The following is a 22160-nucleotide window of genomic DNA, read 5'->3' on the forward strand; positions in this document are numbered from 1 at the left end:
TTCCAAATATGCAGTAGAGCATTAGGGCTTAGGTGACAGGGAAGAAGATTACAAAATCGTTTATATATGATTCCTGAAAAGCTTTGGTCAATATATATTGTCTTACTTTTATATATTAGTGGTAATACAAATCTACACATAGATTTTTTTAATTTAATTTTATTATGTTATGTTAATCACCATACATTACATCATTAGTTTTTGATGTAGTGTTCCATGATTCATTGTTTGCGTATAACACCCAGTGCTCCTTTTAAAGGAGCTACTGTTATTAACAGAAACAGACTTTGGAATGGTATCTCTAATGGGCTAAAAGAGAATAGCCACCATTCTGAATTCTATACCTGATTTGAAGGTATAAATTCTTCAAAAACAAGAGTGAAATTAGAAAATTATCACTATAGAATAGAGAATAATCTCTATTCTAATGAGCAGAACTTGACTGAAAGAAATTCTCATGGATGTACTTTATTCAGAGGTGAAGTGATCCCAGATAAAAGGTTTGAGATATAAGAACAAAGAGAGCATTGTCTAAAAAAGTAATGACATTTAATGATAAAAAAGATAAAATATTGGAGAGCAACAGAATATATATCAAAAGAAGGGCGATGTTCCTGTGTAGTTCAGGAAGAGAATAAAAGATATTCATATAAAACTTGTATAAGTTTGCACCAAATACTAGATAATACCAGGTCATCTGATGCAATGGTAATAACAGGGTTATCGCCAAAACAATACGAACAGTATACTAGTTGAGGGAGAAAAATAAAATGATAAAAAAACACTTAGTCAATCCAAAAGTAGATAAGAAAGGAAAGAAACAGAATTACAAAGCAGATGGGACAAGAGCAAAAATAAGATGGTAAATACAATTTTTCAGTAACTATGATAAATGTGAACAGACTAAATGCTGTAGTTAAATATTTTTAACTAGTTAACAAAGGTTGACTGGATTAGACAAAATACAGCTATGCACTATGTACAATAAGCATATCTAAAATGAAAGGGTACAGAAAGTTTAAGAGTAGAAGAATGAAAAAGAAAAAATTATGACATACAGAGACCCCCTCCAAAAGCTGGTTTTGATATATTAATAGACTTTAAGGCAAAAGCATTGCTAGAATTAGGTTTCTATATAATGTCTAATAGTTCACTTCACCAGTTCAGTTTCTTTTATTTACTCTAAATTTCATCTTTTAAGAAAAAGTTTATTATACAAATATTATGTTATTATAGAAAAATTTAGAAATATTCACATAGAAATTTTTTTATGTTATCCAAATGTGTAGGGTCAAATAGTATAAACATATTTAAGGCTTTTGAAACATATTACATGTGTGTCATATACAAATACAAATGCAAAAGTATCATAAAAACATTACCAGTTTATATTTTTACTTTCTTGCCCACATCCTCTCTGCCATCATTAGAAATGGCTAAATTTCATTGAATTAAGGTTATAGACATTTTGACCTAAGTTTTAGGTACTCATTTTTATTAGACTTACATATGTGGTAAGGTTTTTTTTAATTGCTAAAAAAATTTAAGAACGATTTCAGAATTACAAAAAAAGATTCAGGAAACCTGAAGAATAACATAATGAACACCTACATATCTCCTACCCAGCTTAAGACTTATAAAACATTGTTAACAGGGTTAAAACTGTATGTAATTTTCCTGGATTATATCCTCTTCCACTATTCCTCCAAAGATTATTATATTTAATATTTATCATTCCCATATTTTTTAGAATACTTTCATTAAATATGTATCTCTTAAGCAATATGGTATTGCTTTGCATGTTTTGAAACTTAATGTAAATTTTATCACCAGGTATTCTTTTGCAGCTTGCCTTTTTGCTCAATGATGTGTTTATGCAATGTATTTGTATTGAAACACATATATATTTCATTCGTTTTCACTGCTGAGTAATATTCCATTGCATTAATATACTCCCTCAATTTACTCATTTATTCTGTTAATGGCCATTTAGGTCACCCAGAATGTTGTTATTTTAAACAATAGTGCTATGAATATTTTTCCACATTTGCCATTATGCAAGAGTTATGCCCTTATGCAGAGTTCCTTTGAATGATGTGCTTATGAGTGGAAATACTGGTCATAGGATATGCATATTTTCATAGGATATTTCCAAATTGCTCTCCAAAGTATTTGTGCCAATTTATATTCATCAGCATATAAAAGTTTATTTCAGCACATCCCTACTAATACTTAGTATTGTCAGATATTTAAAATTTTATAATTATAGGGGCACCTTGGTGGCTCAGTCGTTAAATGTCTGCCTTTGGCTCAGGTCATGATCCCAAGGTCCTGGGATCGAGCCCCGCATCAGGCTCCCTGTTCGGCGGGAAGCCTGCTTCTCCCTCTCTCTCTCCCCCTGCTTGTGTTCCCTCTCTGGCTGTGTCTTTCTCTGTCAAATAAATAAAATCTTAAAAAAAAAAAAGTTTAAAATTTTATAATTATAGCAAGCATGAAAGTATATCTTTCTGTGGTTCTAATTTGCATTTTCTTGATAACTCATGAGATTGATCATCTTTTTTTTTAAAGATTTATTTATTAGAGAGAGCAACAGAGAGCAGGGGTTGGGGAAAGGGCAGAGGGAGAGGGAGAGAGAGAATCTTGAGCAGACTCCCCACTTAGTGCAGAGTCTGATGTGGGGCTTGTTCTCATGACCTGAGCCAAAATCAGCAGTCAGATGCTTAACCAACTGAGACACCCAGGTGCCCTGAGGTTGATCATCTTTATTTTTTTTTTTTTTAGGTTGGTCATCTTTTTATATATTTATTGGCCATTTGGCTTTCTTCCTTCATGAATTGCCTTGCATTCCACTTTAGTTTGTAGTCTTCAACAGTAGACTAAGTGGCTAGGTCAAATTTATTTATTTAATTCTTCTATATGTCAATCATTGTGCTACATGCCAAATATATAATGGTAAATAAGATAGACCCCTGTCCTTGTCCTAATGTAGGGATACAAAGTTATTTTTCCCCCTTTTTCAGCTTCCAGTATTGAGATATAATTGAATGTTTTTCTCTGGGCTAACTCAGTTTGATAACCATCAACTTTCATGCAAATATCTACTCTCATCTGGAGATATCCAGAGGGCTTTTATAGATTAAAGTCATCTCAGACTGATATTTAATATCAAATATTGAATGCTGTATTAAAAATGATGTTTGTCTAAAAAGATTTGATTTGCTTATTAGGCATCCAAGGAGATAGGCATTTGGACACTCAAGTCTGGACTCAGAAGAGAAATGCAAGCTATAAACTTAATTTTGGTAGTCATTTGTTTATAAATGTTATTTAAACCATTGAGACAGGATGAAGTCATTGGAATGAGTGCAGGTAGAAAATAAAAGAGGCTTTGGAGTGGACCTTGGGGCATTCTGACATTCCAAAGTTGTGGAGGTATGGAAGAATCTCAAAAGAGATGGAGTAATATCCAGGAACCTAAGGGAAAAAAGGAGCATGTGGGATTCTGCAAGCCTAACAAAGACAATGTTTTAAAGAGGACAGAGTGGGGCTCCTGGGTGGCTCAGATGGTTAAGCATCTGCCTTCCGCTCAGGTCATGACCCCAGGGTCCTGGGATCGAGCCCCATATCGGGCTCCTGGTTCAGCGAGGAGTCTGCTTCTCCCTCTCCCTCTGCCTCTCTCCCTGCTCATGCTTTCTCTCTCTCTCTCTATCTCTGTGTCTCAAATGAATAAATAAAATCTTAAAAATTTAAAGAGGACAGAGTGGTGAAATATCAACTACTGCTGATATTTCAAATAAGTTGACATCTGAAGATTAATAAAAGTATAGAAAAATAAAATCATGGCTGAGGTAAGTACTGTGGTGTGGCATATAGGACTGTGTAAGCATATAGGAGGAGAATTTGGATCAATGACTTCCCTAAAAACATAACTACTGAAATGTAAAGAAAGGACAATTGAACTGAGATGTGAAGAAAGAGTGAAATAAACTAGTTGAAATGAGAAGAGTCTTCAATATGAAGGAAACAACAGGTATAAATGCCTTGCAGGTGGAATGAAGAGAAAATAAGCCAGTGTAACTGAATTAAAGAGAAATAAAAAGGGAAATGGTATGAGACTCGAGAGCTGGGCAGGTCTAGGACCATGCACAGCCTTTAGGCCATGTAATGGTTTTGCTCTTAATTTATCCTAGTAGTAATGGGAAGCTAATGTTTTTGGTGAGCAGTCCAATGCCATTTGTATTTCTGATCTTTTGCATATTACTTGTTTCTCTAAGGAATCTCTTAAGACTTTCTCTGTATTTCCAGTTTTCTAAAATTTTATGATAATGTGCCTTGTTCTGGATTTCTTCTTTCATTTTAGTGGGTATTCATTGGGTAATTTCAGGCTTGAGATTAGTTTTGGGAAATTTTCTTGTAGTATTCCTTTGATACTTTCTTCCCAATTTAATTTCTCCTCTTTTTCTGAAACTTCTTTAAGATGATTGACCACCCAAAAGGATTCTTTCATTGTCTAATTTTTTTCTCTCCTGTCTAAATTTTTTCTCTCCCAGGCACCCCAGTAGAGTGCTTTTAATGAGGAGGTTTAGGTTGAGTTTCTCAATCTCAGTCTCACTCTTTCTCTCTCTCTCCCCCCCGTAGAGATTGTCTCATAGGCAATTGTCAGATTGTTCCAGTATTATCCTTTGCCCATTGAATTGCTTTTTTCTTCTAAAGATTTTATTTATTTATTTGACAGAGAGATAGAGAGAGAGCACAGATAGAGTGGCAGGCAGAGGGAGAGGGAGAAGCAGGCTCTCCGCTGAGCAGTGAGCCCGATGTAGGGCTCGATCCCAAGGCCCTGGGACCATGACCTGAGCTGAAGGCAGACGCTTAACCGACTGAGCCACTCAGGTGCCCCTATTGAATTGCTTTTCACCTTTCACTTGCTATACAATTCTGGGTTACAGGGTTTTGTTTTGTTTTTGTTTTTTTTCTTTTAGCACTTAAAAAATGTTGGACCACTTTTTTAAAAAATTGTGTTGAAAATCACATAACATGTGATTTACCCTCCTAACAAACGTTTAAGTATAGGGGTGCCTGTGTGGCTCAGTTAGTTAAGCTTCTGCCTTTGCCTCAGATCATGATCCCAGAGTCCTGAGATCAAGCCCCGAGTCAGGCTCCCTGCTCAGCGGGGAGCCTGCTTCTCCCTCTGCCTTTGCTGCTCCCCCTGCTTGGGCTCTCTGCCTCTCTCAAATAAATTAATAAAATCTTAAAAAAAAAAAAAACTTTTAAGTATAAAGTATTATTTACCGTTACAACAATGTTGTAGAGCAGATTTCTAGAACTTTTTCATCTTGCATAACTGCCACTTTATATCTTTGAACAGGAGCTCTCCATTTACTCCTCCCCCCAGCCCCTGGCAACCACCATCCTATTTTGTGCTTTGATTAACTTGACTACTTTAGAAACCTCATATAAGTAAAATCATGCAGTATTTGTCCTTCTGTGATTTGATTATTTTACTTAGCATAATGTCTTCAAGTTTCATCCATGCTATAGCTATTACAGAATTTTGTTCTTTTTATGGCTGAATAATACTCCTTTGTGTGTATATACCACATTTTCTTTATTTATTTGTGATGGGTATTTGTTTTTTTCCACCTCTTGGCTATTATGAACAATGCTACAATGAACATGGGAGTACAGATATCTCTTTGAGATTCTGATTTAAATTCTTTTGGATAAATAACCTAGAAGCGGGACTGCTGGATCGTATGGTAGTTTTGTTTTTGTTTTGTTTTGTTTTCGAGGAATCACCATACTGTTCTACATAGCAGCTGCACCATTTTACATTCTCAGCAACAGTATAAAAGAATTTTCAGTTTCTCAACATTCTTACCAATAATTATTATTTTTTTAATGTTTTTTAAAAAAAATGGTCATCTTAATAGGTGGGAAGTGATCTCATTGTGATTTTTATTTATTTCCATTTCCCTGATGATTAGTGAGGTTGAGTGCCTTTTCTCTCCTCTTTCTAATCCTTTTCCCGCTCTCTAATTTGGGAGAGGGCGAGATGCTGCTCTTTGCTCTTTTGCTTAGTACAGGGTAGGAATTATCAACAAGGTTCCATCCCCAGTGTCTGGTACGGAGGGAAAGGTGCACTGCACCTTTCATGATATTTACCTGCACTTGGGAGGGTATACTAAAAGAATTCTATTCTGAAGAGCCACCCTCTTCCCAGTCCTTTGAGTGGGGTTTTCCTTGGGGCTTTTTGGGAGTTTTTGTTTGTTTTGTTTTTGTCTGTGCCCATTGCATATATAGGAGACAAACGAAAAAACAAAACAAAACAGCATACACAGGTCATTTCTCAATTTCCGTGGTCCCTAGCTAGTCTGTCTGTCTTTTCCCCACCTTTCCGAGTCATCTGATAATTGCCTTATATATTTTGTCCATGCAGTTTTCATTGTAATCAGCAAGAGAAATGGGGTTGAATATGCTTACTCCATCTTGCCCAGAACTGAGTTTTTTTAAGATTTAAATGTTATTTCTTTAGAGTTTTCTTCTGCCCCCAGCATTCTCTTAGTCTCCTCTTAATTTGATTTCTTCTTTTTACTGTATTTTCATGTATCAGAGGCTAAAATTCATTATTCATATTTAATAGTGAGGCACTAAAAGTCTGGTTTACAGACCCTCATTCTTCTATGTAGGTCTTGAATGACCAGCAGTTTTTACAATAGGGCAACTCTGGCTACCTGGCTTTTTTTATTGGCTACCACTATTAAAGTATATAACTTCCAGACATGTTAAAAAAACATAACTCATACAAATAAGAATGAACAAGTATCAAAGATTTTATTTTCTCAGTAAAATGATATGACTAATTCAAAGGGAGTTGAGAAGCTAGCATATGCATATGCTAATATATATTTATCTTTAACCAGTTGCAGAAGAGGAAGTCAAAGTGACACTCCCTGGATGGCCTTGAAAGTGTACATTCATTCTGTGACCTGCCTATGGGGGCCATGTGGAAAGGAGCTGACATGGACCAATGGATGATGACTAGCAAGGAAAGGGGACCTCAGTCATATAACCCCAAGGAACCAAATTCTGCCAACAAAAAGAATGAGCTTGGAAGAGGATTTTTCCCCAAGGTGTCCTGATCAGAACATAATCTAACTGACAGCTTGATATCAGCCTTATGATACTCTTAGCAGAGAACCCCACCTTGCCTTGCAAGACTTCTGACATACAGAGCTGTAAGCTAACAAGTAAGTGTTGTTTTAAGCTGCTAAGCTCCTGGTAATTTATTATGAAGCCAAAAAAAATTATACAATGACAAAAATGGGTGTATCTAAATCGGTAAACATGTCAGTCAGTCTAAATAAACATCCATATAAAAATAACAATATCTATTTTGAGTGGTCTCCAAAAAAGACAAAAATAAAATTTTGAGCAAAATCATATAAATTGAAAGGGGTTGACCATAGTTAAAGTATTCTAAGATATTTATATTTTGGGGCAGGAATTTGTAGGTGTGGTGTCTCTCCTAAAGTTAGATTTAGGATCTGATCTCCCCTCCTTCCTGGACAAATACCCATTCAATCAGTTCCTTACATCCTATGCAACTAGGTGGCCATATGTCAAGTTCTGACCAATATAATGTGAGTTGGAGTCATGCGTGCACCTTTCGCCTTATTTGCTTAAAAGAAAATCGCTTGTGCTAGACTTCTGGTTCCCCTTTTTGATGTTTGGAACATGGACAATATAGAGACCTAGCTTTGACCACACAAATGCAGACTGTAGGGCGTCCTGGAACAGTAAAATGGAATCGTCTGTGTCCCTGAATGACTAAGAGCAGAGCCATACTGCTAACCTGACTATATCTTAGGACCATTACTTGAAGTAGAAATTCACATTATTTAACTCTGTATTTTAAGAGTTCTTTCTTAGAGTAACTTAACCTTAAGCTGACTAAATCAGTCCCTGAAACAAATGCAACAATCACAGAAACCTAAAATATGGGGCACTTGGCTTAGCAAAATTTAGGGCTTAGCACTGAGGAAGTGGATCTGGTGTTTGGGGTCAGAAGCAGTTGGCTTTTTCCAGCTTGTGAGGCTCAAATTTCTGGATTCTCTATCCTCTTCCTTCTCTGCTTGCAAACTGGCATATTTTTGCCTTAGCTCATCCTTCTCTTATAACACCTTGCTAAGAGCAGCATGAGCAGCCAACACATATTCCTTGCTGCTCTTACAATGAATTATAAGAAACAGCATGAGAAAAAACTACAACTGAAACATTTCCCTAAAGCTTCCTCAAAGAAAGAAATGCAGCCCTTTGACAAAGATCGGATTAAGCATGTTGCCTTCCAACCTAAACCTATGGTTGAGACAGCCTCACAGAATAAGTGGAAAGCTGTTTCTTCTCTTTTGTTTTCTGAAAGAGTTTATAAAGAATTAATATTATTTCTTTAATATTTGATAGATTTCACCAGTGAATTCATCTGGGCCTGAGCTTTTCTTCATAGGAAATTTTTAAATAATTAATTCAATCTCTTTCCCTATTCTATTCAGGTTTTTCTACTTTTTTTTAGTTAATTTTTATCATTTGTATCTTTTTAGGAATGTTTCCATTTCATAAAAGTTATCTAATTCATTCGTATAAAGTCATTTATAATGTTCCTTTATTTAATTTCTTTAATTTCTGCAGTATCAGAATTGATGTGCCCTCTTTTATTCCTAATTCTGATAATTTGTGTCTTCTCTTTATTTTCCTGGTCAGTATACCTGTAAACACTGCTTTAGTTTCTTCCAGTAATTTTGGTATATTGTGTTTTTGTTTTCATTCCATTCATATTTTCTAATTTACCTTGTGATTTCTACTTTGACTTCTGGGTTATTATGAAATGTGCTTAACTTTCAAATATTTCAGAATTTCAAAGATTTCTTTCTTTGTTAATTTTAAATTGAATTCTTTTGTGGTTAGAGAGCATAACTTTGGGTGAAAAGATATATTTTTATAGTCTTTTACATTAGTGCACAAATTTACCATTTATAGTGCTCATCACTTCTTTCTATGGATTTTAGTTACTTTCCTTGAGCCTGGTGTTTTTGTTTTGTTTTGTTTTTTTTGGTAAGGCAAGTGTACTGGCAATGATTTCTCTCATTATTCATTTATCTGGAAATGATTTTATTTGATCTGATTTGATTTGATTTGGTTTTTCCCTGCATCTGACTAGTTAATTTTCTTTTTTGACACAGTAGGGAATAGGTATCTGAGAAAGTACAGATTTGAACTCAGTGTACTGTCCATTTGGGGACTGCGGCCTCTCACAGTCCTCCTTCCATGACTGAAACATTCTTAGTTTGTTATTATTTTAGGGTCAGGCAGAGATTTTGACAAGTCTAACTTTGTTCTTGGACATCTGAGGTAATGTGGACTCTTATGAGAGCCTGTGAAACCAGACCACTTGTAAGAATTTGAGGTTGCCTGCAATAGGAATTGTCCTTAACATAGGCAATAAAAGGACATTTATGGTGATATATTTATTTGCTCACAGAATCAAAGTAAGAGTTAAGTATCTAGACTTCTAGAAGTACAGGAATTCACCTTTAGAGATACTAGAAATCAGATATCTTGGGCCATCTCTTTTAATATCCTTAGGATATCAATGGTCATACCATTGGATAACTCAGTTACAACCACCTTTGGCCTTTGCACCCCAAACCTAATGATTATACTTCCCAGGAAAGATTGGCTAACAGGTAACATGACCACCTTTGTGGTAAGAATCCTGTGATTGACAGTTCCACTAACCATATGAAGTAAATAATTTTGATAAATAAAAATTTTGCTATTACCAAAAGAGGGAGAAGGGACACTGGACAGACAACCAAGCTAGCTATCCTCTAACCTTACCATGTCAGGCTCTTCCTCATACCACAGGTGACCTGACCAAAAAGTTTATTTTTGCCTGCCCAGAATTTATTTCCTTTTATGGTAGTAGTACACTATTATTCCTTAGATATCCCTTTCTATATCCATTTTGTGTGACTGGAGGTCCAGGCATGTGTATGTGACCCCAGCCAGGACAATTCAAAATGAGAAGTTTCAATTCTATTTTTCTTGGAACTGTTGTGAGAAAGGTACTCTTTTTCTTCTGGAGATTTACCTTCATTTATGAGGGATAGTTCTGTCAAATATAGAATTATTGTCTTATTTTTTCTTTCAGCACTTGGAATGTGTCATTCTACTGCCTTCTGATTTCCATTGTTTTTTGATGAAAAGTCAACTATTAATTTTATTGATGCTACTTTATATATGAGTTGTTCTCTTCATGTTGATTTCAAGATTTCTCTTAACCTTTCAACATTTTAACTATGAAATGTCTACTTACGGAAATTTTTGTATTTATCTTACTTGGAGTTTGTTGGGCTTTTTGGATCTATAGATTTTTTTTCTTCAAATTCAGGAATTTTTAGCCATTATTTCTTCTAATATTTTTCTGCCCTTTTGTCCTCTTACTTTTTTGGGGGGTACTCCCATTACATGTGTGCTGGTACAGTTGATGTTGTTCCACAGGTCTCTGAGGCTCCATTAATTTTTCTTCAATCCTTACTCTTTTTGTTCTCCAGATTGTATAATTTATAATTGCTCTATCATCACTTCTCTGATTCTTACTTCTGCCATCTCAAACATGCTGGTAAACCTCTATAGTGCATTTTACTTTATTTATTATAATTTTCAACTCCAGATTTTCTATTTGTTTCTTCATCTTTTAATAATTTCTACATCCTTATTGAAAATCTCTCTGTTGATTCTTTGTTGTCATACTTTAATTCTTTGTACATGGTTTCCTTTAGTTCTTTGAACATATTTGTAGTAGCTGCTTTAAAATCTTTGCTATATAACAACATCTGGAGCATCTGAAGACACTCAGACACAGTTACTATTGACCTTTTTTTCTAAATATGGATCTCACTTTCCTGTTTCTTCACATATCCCATAATTTTTTGTTGGGAACTGGACATTTTAGATAGTATACTATAGCATTTTGAATGCTTAATCTCTCCCTTCCCCCCACCCCTCAGTCCCACAAAGTTGTGCTGGGTTTCTGTTTGTTCATTTGTTTAGTTACTTGCCTGGGCTTATTCTGTGAAATCTCCCCTGTGGAGTGTTACCACTCCACACTTGGCTTTCTAGGAGCTGCCTTTCATCTACATAGTTTAGTAGTTTGCCATTGATTGACAAAGATTGTGTTCAAATACCTTGAGCCAATAAAGCTTTATGATCTACAGATAGATCTATATGTAGGCCGGAGAGCACATTCAGGACATTTTCTTGTCTGGCTCAGGTTTTACTTTCAATGGGGTCCTTTTGAGTCTCCTGTCTTCCATGTGAGTGAATTCTTAGGAGTATGTGAATAGCTTGGGACCATTCCTTATCCACTGTGTGTGTGTGTGTGTGTGTGTGTGTGTGTATACACACACACATCCTCAGTCAGTAATATGCTTGCCCCAACCAGGACTGCAACCTTGGGGAAGTAGAGTCAAGCTATTGGCCCACTCCAGCTGACCAACCTTTGGGAAGTCACTTCCATCAGCAGTGCCACTTGGCATGGGTCTTATCCACCATTCCAAATCAAGTGAGCCCCTTTTGAAAGTAGCAGAGAAGCTGCCAATCCTCACAGCTTGCCCCACCTGGCAGAACCTCCACATAGACCAAGGCAGATGTTGTCGGAGCAGCCTACACTATAGGAGCAGCAGAACTCCACACATTCCTACTGTTCTTACCTGATGTTCAGCAGTACTGCAAGCATTAAAATGCTTCTCAGACTGTTTATGGCTTTGTTTGATTTCCAGAGTGCTGAAATGGTTATTTTTGTGAATTTGCCCCGTGTATAGTTACTCTTTGGAAGAATGTTTGCCGAGCACATCACTATGCAATAGCCAGAAACTCTGCTCTCTGCTTGTATCTAGACCTTCTTTTCTCTTCATCTCTATTTTTCTTATCCTGTTGAATTTTTATTTCCCTCTCATTATTTTCTCTTTAGTGTGGGGAACCACTGTAGAAATCAGTCCTAGTGGCTCAGTTTTATGAATTCATGGGGGCTAGTCAGCTTCAGCCCTTATTTTGGACCCCTTGTACTCAACCACTATTGGATTGCATATCTGCTTTTCTCAAGTTGACTCAGTGCTTTCCATTGAATACCTACTGTTTACTTTGGTTATCAGGGCCATCTGATGGTTTATTTTTCCCTCCATCTTTACTTTCACAGATGCCAAATTCTTACATGTCTTAAAGTCTGTCCTTGCCTGTACAGTCTTTGGGTTTTCTGGGAATACTTTGTCTCCCAGTTTTCTTATAAATGCCCATAGGATTTTGATTTTTTTTTTTTATTTAGTTGCTCTTTCTGTTTTTATGTAAGGATTCAGAAATATTCACACTATGCCATCAGTTCCACTTTGCTGTCAATGTCCTAGAATACTGGGTCTTTTATGTTTTTAACTTTTCTGGTTCTTTTTTTCTAAAAAGTATTTAATGTTTCTTGTTATTTTTTTCCTTGTTAGTTTTATTCCTAGATAAATTATAGTTTATATTGCAATTAAAGCAGAAAAACTATTTTTCTCATTACATTTTTTGATAGGAACTGTATTGACTTCTGCAGGTTGCTCTTGCATCTGGATTCCTTACTGACCTCTTTTTAGTTTATAATTTTTAAAAGTTTATTTTGGCTATTCTAGGAAGACTACTATCTATTTATGTAAATAATGATATTTTTCTTCCACCTTTTCTAATTTAAACTTCATGAATATCCTTCCATCAGTGCTTATAGAGCTAATTCTTTTTTTTTGGTTACTATTTGCATACTATTTACTTACCTCATTCTACCATAATTTATTTAAACAGTTTCTTTTTTGACATTTAGATAATTTCCAGTTTTTTTCTGTTATAAACAATAAATCATTTGGGATTTATATAAATATTTCCATAGCTTAAATTCTTTAAAATAGAAATACTGGGGTAAGTTACATATCCACTTAAAATTGTCCTCCAAATTATTATTAGTAATTATAATACATTTTAATTGACTTTCTTTCATTACCCAATCTATTCTGTCACAAAATCTTAACTATAACTTTACAATTTCAAGAATCTGATCACTTCTCACAGTTGTCACTGATTTAACCTGTTCCAAGATGTCATCAACTAGAGGTGGGAGGAGGGCATGGATTATTGCAACAACATAACCAATCTCTGGGTTTCCATTCTTGTTGAAGAATTGATTCTCGGTGTATTAATACATTCAACTTAGCCAATGTGAGTATATGAAAATGTAAGTCAGATAATGTCAGTATTCTGCTCAAAATCCTCCCCTGGTTTTAATCTATACAGAATAAAAGTCAAAATTTTTACAATGACTCATAAGGCCTTTTATGCTGTGCTCCTTTTTATCTCTTACCTTATCACTTAATACTATTCCCCAGCAGATCTATTTCAAAAGTACCCCTTCCTTCCTGTTAAGTACTAATATTCTCCTTATTTTGTGTCAAGAAATATCTTTTCTTTTAAAACATATTGTTTCTTGTTTATTTTGTTTATTCGTCCTTTTATTTCGAGAGCAACAAACACCTGTTTTTCATACCTCTGCCCTAGATAATCACCTAATTTCCAGTTATATCATATGATTATAATCATTTTACCATGGGCTGTAGGGCACTTGTGCCCTACCAGGCCGCCTTGCAAAGGAAGGAATCAGCAAAGAAACAGCAGCAAAAGCAGCAGATACACAAGGAGCACGTTGAGGAGGAAGAGGTGGGGGTGGGGTGGGGAGGAGGACATTCTACTATAAACTTTTGAGTGTGTGTGTATACCTTTCTGGGAGGGAGAAGCACCAAGATCTTTACTGGATATTTTAGTGGGCTCAAGGGACAGTGCTGTACGGTCAGTTGCTTAAGGCCTTAGGTCTACCACTGTGGGAGGAATCTCACCACCTTCTCCTCAGCCTCCTTCCACTCCATCTCTGCCACAGTCATGTTCCACTACTGCCACAGGACTTCTACTTATCCCAGATGCTGGTACCTACAGAGTCCTGCCACAACCTTTATATTTTGCCGTTGTAGGGCAGACAAAGTTTTCCCAGCGGCGTGTTCCCTGTTAGTCTCATGGTTTTCCCTTTTCTCTCTCCCTAAATTAGGAGAGAAGGCCCTGGGATTTAGAGTCTGCCTTTTTTATTCTCAAAAGGCAATGCTGTTTCCTTATGGAAATGAATGGCAAGCTTCCTTGAGGTGTCCTCCTTTAGTTTAGAACTCCATTTAAATATTTTCAGCGTTTGTAGCATTTGGCATACTTTCCTTAGCTTTAAACACTAACTCAACTTTTCCTTATTTTTACATTTTTCCTTGGCCAATTTAGTTGGAATTGGGAAGAAGGGAGGCAGATACCGTTTCTAATCTGAAATTTTGTCCTTTCGCCTTTTCTTTATAATATTCAATATATTATACTGGTGCTCAATACATATGTTTCTATTATCATCCAGTGGAGGTGCAAATGAGCACTAAAAGTACCTAAAGATGGCCATTTAAACATTCTAATGTGTCTAATGAGAAAAACATAGCCCTAAATATATAATATTTTATGTTCTTATCACTTATTCACAAGATGAATGAGTGATTGGTCTGTGAAAAAATTGTGTCAGAGGAATGGAGAATATTCAAGAATTGCAGTTATGAAGTTGATATTCCTTGACATCATTTCTGGAGCATAACTGAGTAATCTCTAACTCAGAGATCCACAACTTCCTTCTCAAAGTGGATGATTCAGTGAGCAGTTATACGTAAAAGCTAGTTGGAGTCAGAATTCTAGGGCATAGCCTTGGTATGATATATTACAAAGAGATCCTATCTTAGATAAGTAGATCTTCTGAGTAAGATCTTACTACAAAAAAATTCCAATAATTTAATATAAGATGTCAGATAACCAGAGCAGTGTACATTTTATCACGGGTGAGCAATGCACTTTATCAATAATCTTCAAATTGGGCTAGGTTACCTCTTAAGGATGTGAACTTTCTAGAGGATATAAGAATATGGATCACTTTAAAGGAATCAATTTCCAGATTCTCCACTTCCAATTCTTTCCAAAAATTCATCTGATTGAGAACTCACCTGAGTTCTTTTTTTTAAAGAGCATTTTTTTTATTATGTTATGTTAATCACCATCCATTACATCATTAGTTTTTGATGTAGTGTTCAATGATTCATTGTTTGCGTATAACACCCAGTGCTCCATGCAGTACGTGCCCTAACAGTTCTTCCCTCACTTTACGCTATAAAGGCATACACACACACACACTGAGCTTCAAACAAAGGAGAGGCCTTAACATTCATGAGCAAGACTTTCATAGCAAGAATGTATTCCCTAAGAAACATGCCCAGGATTCTCCTAAGACAAATCTTAAACCCAGCAGTTTCTGAAATAACATTCACTAAGTGGCTTCTATATTTTCATGTCTTATTTATGTAGTTCATTGACAGATATCCCAAAAATTGACAGGTAATTTGAAATTAAGACTAAATGGCACCTGCTCACACTGGCAGCCAAATGGGGGGGGGGGGAGAAGAAAAAAGGAGAGGTCTTAGTTAATGATTAATCAAGTTACTACAACCCATTGGGAATTTCTCTGTCTTCTCTATTTATGTTATGGGTGAAAAGTAGGTTAGGAATGTAGTATTTTGGCCCATGCTGGGATGTTCTGAATGCAGTATATATAGTAGAATGGGGTGGGTAGTGGAATTGATGATGATTTTCATTTAAGGACTGTGCCTTTTCCATGCTGCTAGCTTTTATCCATGAATATGTGCACATAAGGGGAGCACTTTAGAAGCAAAGTAAAGAAAGCATTAATAAGAACTATTGAATGCTAAAAACAGCCCTTTATACATTGAAGCTTTAAAAAATTATTTTTAGCTATACTTATCCCTAGGACATGCCATTAGCTGGGAAGAAAAGCTTCTTTGAAAAGCCAAAGAGGTAAAGTTTACTGGTGTTTTTTAAAATGTAACTGAAATTTTTTTTGGTGCTACCAAATTTTTCAAGACATATTAGGTAAAACTCACTGATAAGACTTTCACCTTTCTTTCAGATTTGGTGATATTAAACAAAGTATTTAAAATCCATTTTATTAAGTATATCTGATGAATCATTTATTCCAATTATAATCAATTCTCACTTAACTTCATCTTAGACATTTTTTAAAAAATCTTTTATTTTTTTCAACTTAGAAATTTTTTAAAGTAATTTTCTACTTCCTTTAAAAAAATAAAAGGACAGCCCCTCTATACCAGTTACTTTACAGCAGTGTATACATTTTGTTTTCATTAAATGAAGAGGAAAACGTTGTTCATGATTCATCTCATTAAGGTATTCACCAGTAAAGTTTTACTTGTTTAACAAATATCAGTGTTTAAAATATAATTCTATTATTTGATCAGTTGTAGACTAATAATGATTCCAATGGTAACCTAATCCAAAAGAAAATATTTAATATTTAGAGTCATACTATCATCAGAAATAAAAAATAAAATATAAAATCCTAGTTAATATACTGGGTTTTGTTGTAGATTCTTTCAACAAGTATTTATTGAGCTCCTCCTTTGGGCCAGATACTTTATTAGTTTCTTGAGATATGTCAGTGAATCAAAGAGATTACACATATACATCCCTACAACTGATCCCTTGGAACTTATATTCTGGGGTGTAAGTAAGCAAATTATACACTACGTTAGAAGGTGATAAGTGCTTTGGGAAAATTAATAAGTCAGGCAGGAAAGTGGAGGTTAGGAAGTAGGGGTTTGTAATAGGAATTGTGTGAGGAAATTGTAATTTTAAAAAGGGAGATGGGGGTACACTGTGTTGAAAAGATGATATTTGAGCAAAATTCAAAGAAGGTAGAAGTTTGCCATGTAGATACCTGGGGTTCCAGGCAGAGAATTGCAGTGCAAAGACCCTAAGATGCTTAGTGTTTTGAGGAATGGTTAGGAGGCACCGCAGATAGAGCACACTGAGGAAACATAGTAAGAACAGTCAGAGAAATACAGGGGTGGGGAAAGGCCAGACCAGGCAGGGCCTTGTAGAACCTTTTAAAAGCACTTTGTGTTTTACTTTTGGTGAAATGGAGAGCCATTGGAGGATAATGAGCAGAGGTATAGCTTTATCATTCTTGACTTCTGTGTAGAGAATAGACTATAGGAGGTAAGAACTAATATGCACTGAGTTGTTAGGAGCTCTTAGGATATGGTAGTGGCTCAGACCGGAGTGAAATAAGAGGAAATGTTGAGAAATTGTTGGATTTAGGATGTATTTTTTAAGGATATGTGGGAAAGAGAGGAGTCAGTCCAAGGTTTTGGTTCTGAGCAACAAGAAAAATGGAGTTGCCATAAAATGAGATGGGAAAGACTGCAGTGAGCAGTTTTGGAGGGGAAGATCAGGGATTTAATTTATGATGACATTGAGATGTTTATAAATGTCCAAAGAGAGATATCAAGTAGACAGTTAGATAATCAGGTCTGGAATTTGGAAGAGAAGTGTAGGCTGGAGATTTTAATTTGGAAGCTCTTGTCAAAGAGATATTTAAAGCTATTAGACTGGAAGAGAGTATGCACAAAATGAGTAGGCAGGGAAGACAAACAGATCAAGGACTGAGTCCTGGGATATACCAACATTAAGAGGTTGGGAAGAAGAGAAAGACTCAGCAAAGGGACCTAAGAAGTAGTGACCAGTAAGGTCTTAGGATAACCAAGAGAAGAAATTAAGTGAGTAAAATGTTTCAAGGAGAGAGTAACAAGTTTTTGTTGCAAAACAGAGTAAAGAATAGAGATGGCAGCTGGTGGGAAAGTCAGGCCAAAGAAACACTCATCTGAAAGACGGGAGAAATAACATCATGTATATATGTTGGTAGGAGTGATCAAGTAAGGAAAAATGACAAATTGATAATTTAGGAAAAACAAGGAAGTATTTTTGGATCTATATTCTTGAGTAAGTGAGATAGGATAGGATGCAGTATACAAGTAGTGAATTTTGCTTTATATCAGAGTATGAATAATTCATCTATGGTAACAGGCAGGAAAGGAGAAAATGTGGTACAGATAATAGTTGTGGAATTTCTTTTCTAATTGCTTAAATTTTCTTAAAGAAGTAGGAAGTAAGGTCATCTACTTTGAATAACAGTGAAGGGAGTTACTATGATTTAAGAAGAGATGATATATGAAAATCATTTAGGAAAGCAAAAAGGGAGTGGGTTAAGGATGTATACATGGTTGCTGAGCAATATTAATAGTAAGATTAGTCATGAATTTGAACTTTTTCAATATTTAGAGTCTTATGGTCATAAGAAAGAAAAATAAAATCTTAAATTTCAATTTATATACATGTTGTTGCAGATTCATTCAACAAATATTTGAGGATTAGTCATGAATTTGAAGTCAGTGTGGTTGTCTAGAAAATATGGTGAGTGGTGTATCAGTCACCTGTTCCAATAGTTGAGCTGCATAACAAAAAAATCACAAAACCTCAGCAGCATATGAAAATACACATTTACTTTAGCTTACGGTTCTATGATTTGTCTTAATTGATTTGGGCTTAGTGGGTCAAATTCTACATTTATAGTCAACACTGAGTCGGCTAGGGGTTTAACTGATCTGCTAGGCTCACATGTCTGGGGCCTTGGCTTGGACAACTTTCCTGACCTTGCTGTTCTGTGTTTCTTTTGCCAGCAGGCTAGCTTGGGCCTGTTCTCATAGTGAAGGCAGAGGAACCAAGAGCAGAAATGCACAAGCATCACATTTTCTGACATATCATGGGCCAGTGCAAGTCATATGGCCAAGTCCAGAGTCAGAGAGGAAGGAGACTACAAAATTATAGGAGAAAGGGTATAGACACAGGGAGGACATTATTTGGAACCATTAACACAATCAGTCTACCACAGGTGATCAGTAAAAAACTTCTGCAAATAGATTTACATTCAGATAAACATCTGAATAAATAAATATCTGAGAAGGAAGTATAAGGAAAATTTGAGACCAAAGATAAAAAGGAAATATTTAGAGTTTGCTCATGTATTTTTTAAATGGGGGATGATGTATATCAGACCATTATGCTATTAAGATTCCTTTGGATATGTTTTAAAAACTAAAGTTATAGTTTTACTTCTAAATGTCAGTATTTACAATATGTGTGCATTCTTTATAATTATTTCAACTCCTGATGAGCACTTTTAGACACCAACTAAAAATATGTGAAGGGATATGCAGATGTAGATTTTCAAAATTCTTTTGGGGAATTACAGAATTTTGAAGACTATTGCTTTAAATCATACCTCTGCTTGTGGACCTAAATAGATGTGGACACAACAAAGGCAGTACGGTCTTTGCTCAAGCAAATTCAGTTTTCAAATCTGATAGTGTTTTCAGATTGCTTTGAGGAAAACCCTAAGTCTGTAAGATCATGTCACAGTCACTTCTTCAAATTTTATGGGCCAATTGTTATCATCTTGCACACAGCTCTCATCAAGTCATATTTTCTACATATTTTCGTCATACAAACAATAAAAAGTCTTGGCCCACTATGCAGCATGTAAATGGAACTCACTGCTTTTTAAATTACATTTCCTCACTACAGGTGCATTTGTCATTTATAGGGCTGCAGTTATTTAAGAGTGTGGCTGCCACTGGAACATCTAATCCAGATCTTGGGTGGGGCAGGAATGATCATCATCCTCATCTTCCAGGGAACCCTTTTCCCATGGATCATTCATTAGCATAACCTGGATTTTGTATAATATGGCAGATGGATTTTAAGAGCACTGAAAGAGAAGATGCTAGTCCTTTTAATACCTCAGGAACTCCTAGAACATCATTTCTGTCACATTTATTGTGACTGGGACATTTAACATGACTTTACAGAGCAAATCACAAGGCTAGTGCAGATTCAAGGTGAGAAAAAATAGATTCCACTTCCTGATGCAAGGGGATATGTATGTGCAGGGACAGAGGGAATTTGGAGACAGTTGGACATTTGGATTTGTTCTTCAGTTAATTTTCTATTCAGATCCATTTTCCATTTAAATTCTGGGTTGTCTTTTTCTAGCAAGTTTTAGCAGCTCCTGCTGTATCACAGAAGTCAGTCCATTATCTGCCAGTTGCAATGGAAATATTTTGTATTAAGTTTTTTATTTTAATTCTGGTATTGTTAACATACAGTGTTATGTTAGTTTCCCATGTACAATATAATGATTCAGCAATTTTATACATTACACAGTGTTCATCATGTTAAGTGTGCTCTTTAATCCCCATCATCTATTTCACCCATCCACCCTCCCACCCCCTTCTGGTAACCATTAATTTGTTTTCTATGGTTAAGAGTCTGTCTGTCTCTCTCTTTTTTCCCCTTTTGCTTGTTTGTTTTGTTTCTTAAATTCCACATATGAGTGAAATCATATGGTATTTGTCTTTCTCTGACTTACTTTACTTAGCATTATATTCTTCAGCTCCATCCGTGTTGTTGCAAATTGCAAGATATCATTCTTTTTATGGCTGAATAATATTCCATTGTATATACCACCTCTTCTTTATCCATTCTTCTATCAGTGGACACTGGGACTGCTCCCATCATTTGGCTATTAGAAATAATGCTGCAGTAAACATAGGGTTTCATGTATCCCTTTGATTTAATGTTTTTGTATTTTGGGGGTAAAAATATCCAGTAGTGTGATTACTGGATCGTAGGTAGTTCTATTTTTAACTTTTTGAGGAAACTCCTCAATGAAAATACTTTTTGCCTAAATGTGTAGAGTCTGTTGAATTTATTTATAATCCCTTATACCATATATGTTGTTTATTTTAACTTGGTCAAACATGTTTATGTGTAATTTTTAAACTTTTCTACTAATACTTTAATGTCATACTTTTTACTTTTAAGCATTTAATCAACCTGGAATTTAAGTTATGAGAACAAGGTCCAGATTTATTTTTTGCAGATGATTAGCCAATTGAGTCTATATCATTTATTAGATATAGCATCCTTTCCTCACTGAATTGAGATACCACATTTGTCATTTATACTCAGATCTATTCTGTTTAACCTAAAGCAGGTTTTTAAACATTTTAGCCATCTTTACGTGTGCAATTCAACAGCATTAATACATTCACATTGTTATGCAACCATCACCACCATTCATTTCCAGAATCTTTTCATCGTCCCCAACTTAAACTCTGTACCCATTAAACAGTAACTCTCCACTCTCCTCATTCTATTTTCTGTGTCTATGAATTTGACTACTCTAGGTACTTCATATCGGTGAAATTATACAGTATGTATCCTTTTGTGACTGGCTGATTTCACTTGTCATAATGCCTTCAGTGTTTATTAATGTTGTTGTAGTGTGTGTCAGAATTTCCTTCCTTTTTAAGGCTGAATAATTTTCCATTGTATGTATACCACATTTTATTTATCCATTCATCCATCAATGGACATTTGGGTCACATCCATTTTTGGCTATTATGAATAATACTTCTGTGAACATGAGTATATAAATATCTGTTTGAGTCCCTGCTTTCAATTCTTCGGGGTATATACCTAATAACTGAATTTCTATGCCAATACCATACTGATTTGTGAACACTGTATAGATTTTATTTCTATGTAAAAGAGATAGCTTTATCATTTACATTTCTCGATGTTTATGCTATTACAGAAAGAAAAGCTATTGATTTTATATATTTTATTACATTTAATCACCTTAGTAGATTCTTATATTATTTCCAGTAGAATTTTCTTATAGTTTCTTGGAATTTCTAGATAGTGTATCACTTTCTGATATCTGATACTGATTGAAATCATTTTTGTATCTTATTTAAGATGATATTTACTATGGTTTTTAGAAAAGAATCTTCATCAATTTTAAGTCATCTTAGATTTTTATTAGTGGCTGCTGGGTTTTTATCAAATGCCTCTTAGCATCTACTGATATGGTCATATAGTTTTTCTCCTTTAATTGGTGATGTAGGAAGTATGTTAACAGATTTATTGATATAATATCATCCTTGTATTCTTGGAGTTAAAACTTACTTGATGATAGAATATTATTTTTTTGAAACAATGCCATATTGTATTTGCTAATATTTTAC

The sequence above is a fragment of the Halichoerus grypus genome, chromosome 4 (assembly GCF_964656455.1).
Source record: "Halichoerus grypus chromosome 4, mHalGry1.hap1.1, whole genome shotgun sequence".
NCBI classification, from domain to species: domain Eukaryota; kingdom Metazoa; phylum Chordata; class Mammalia; order Carnivora; family Phocidae; genus Halichoerus; species Halichoerus grypus.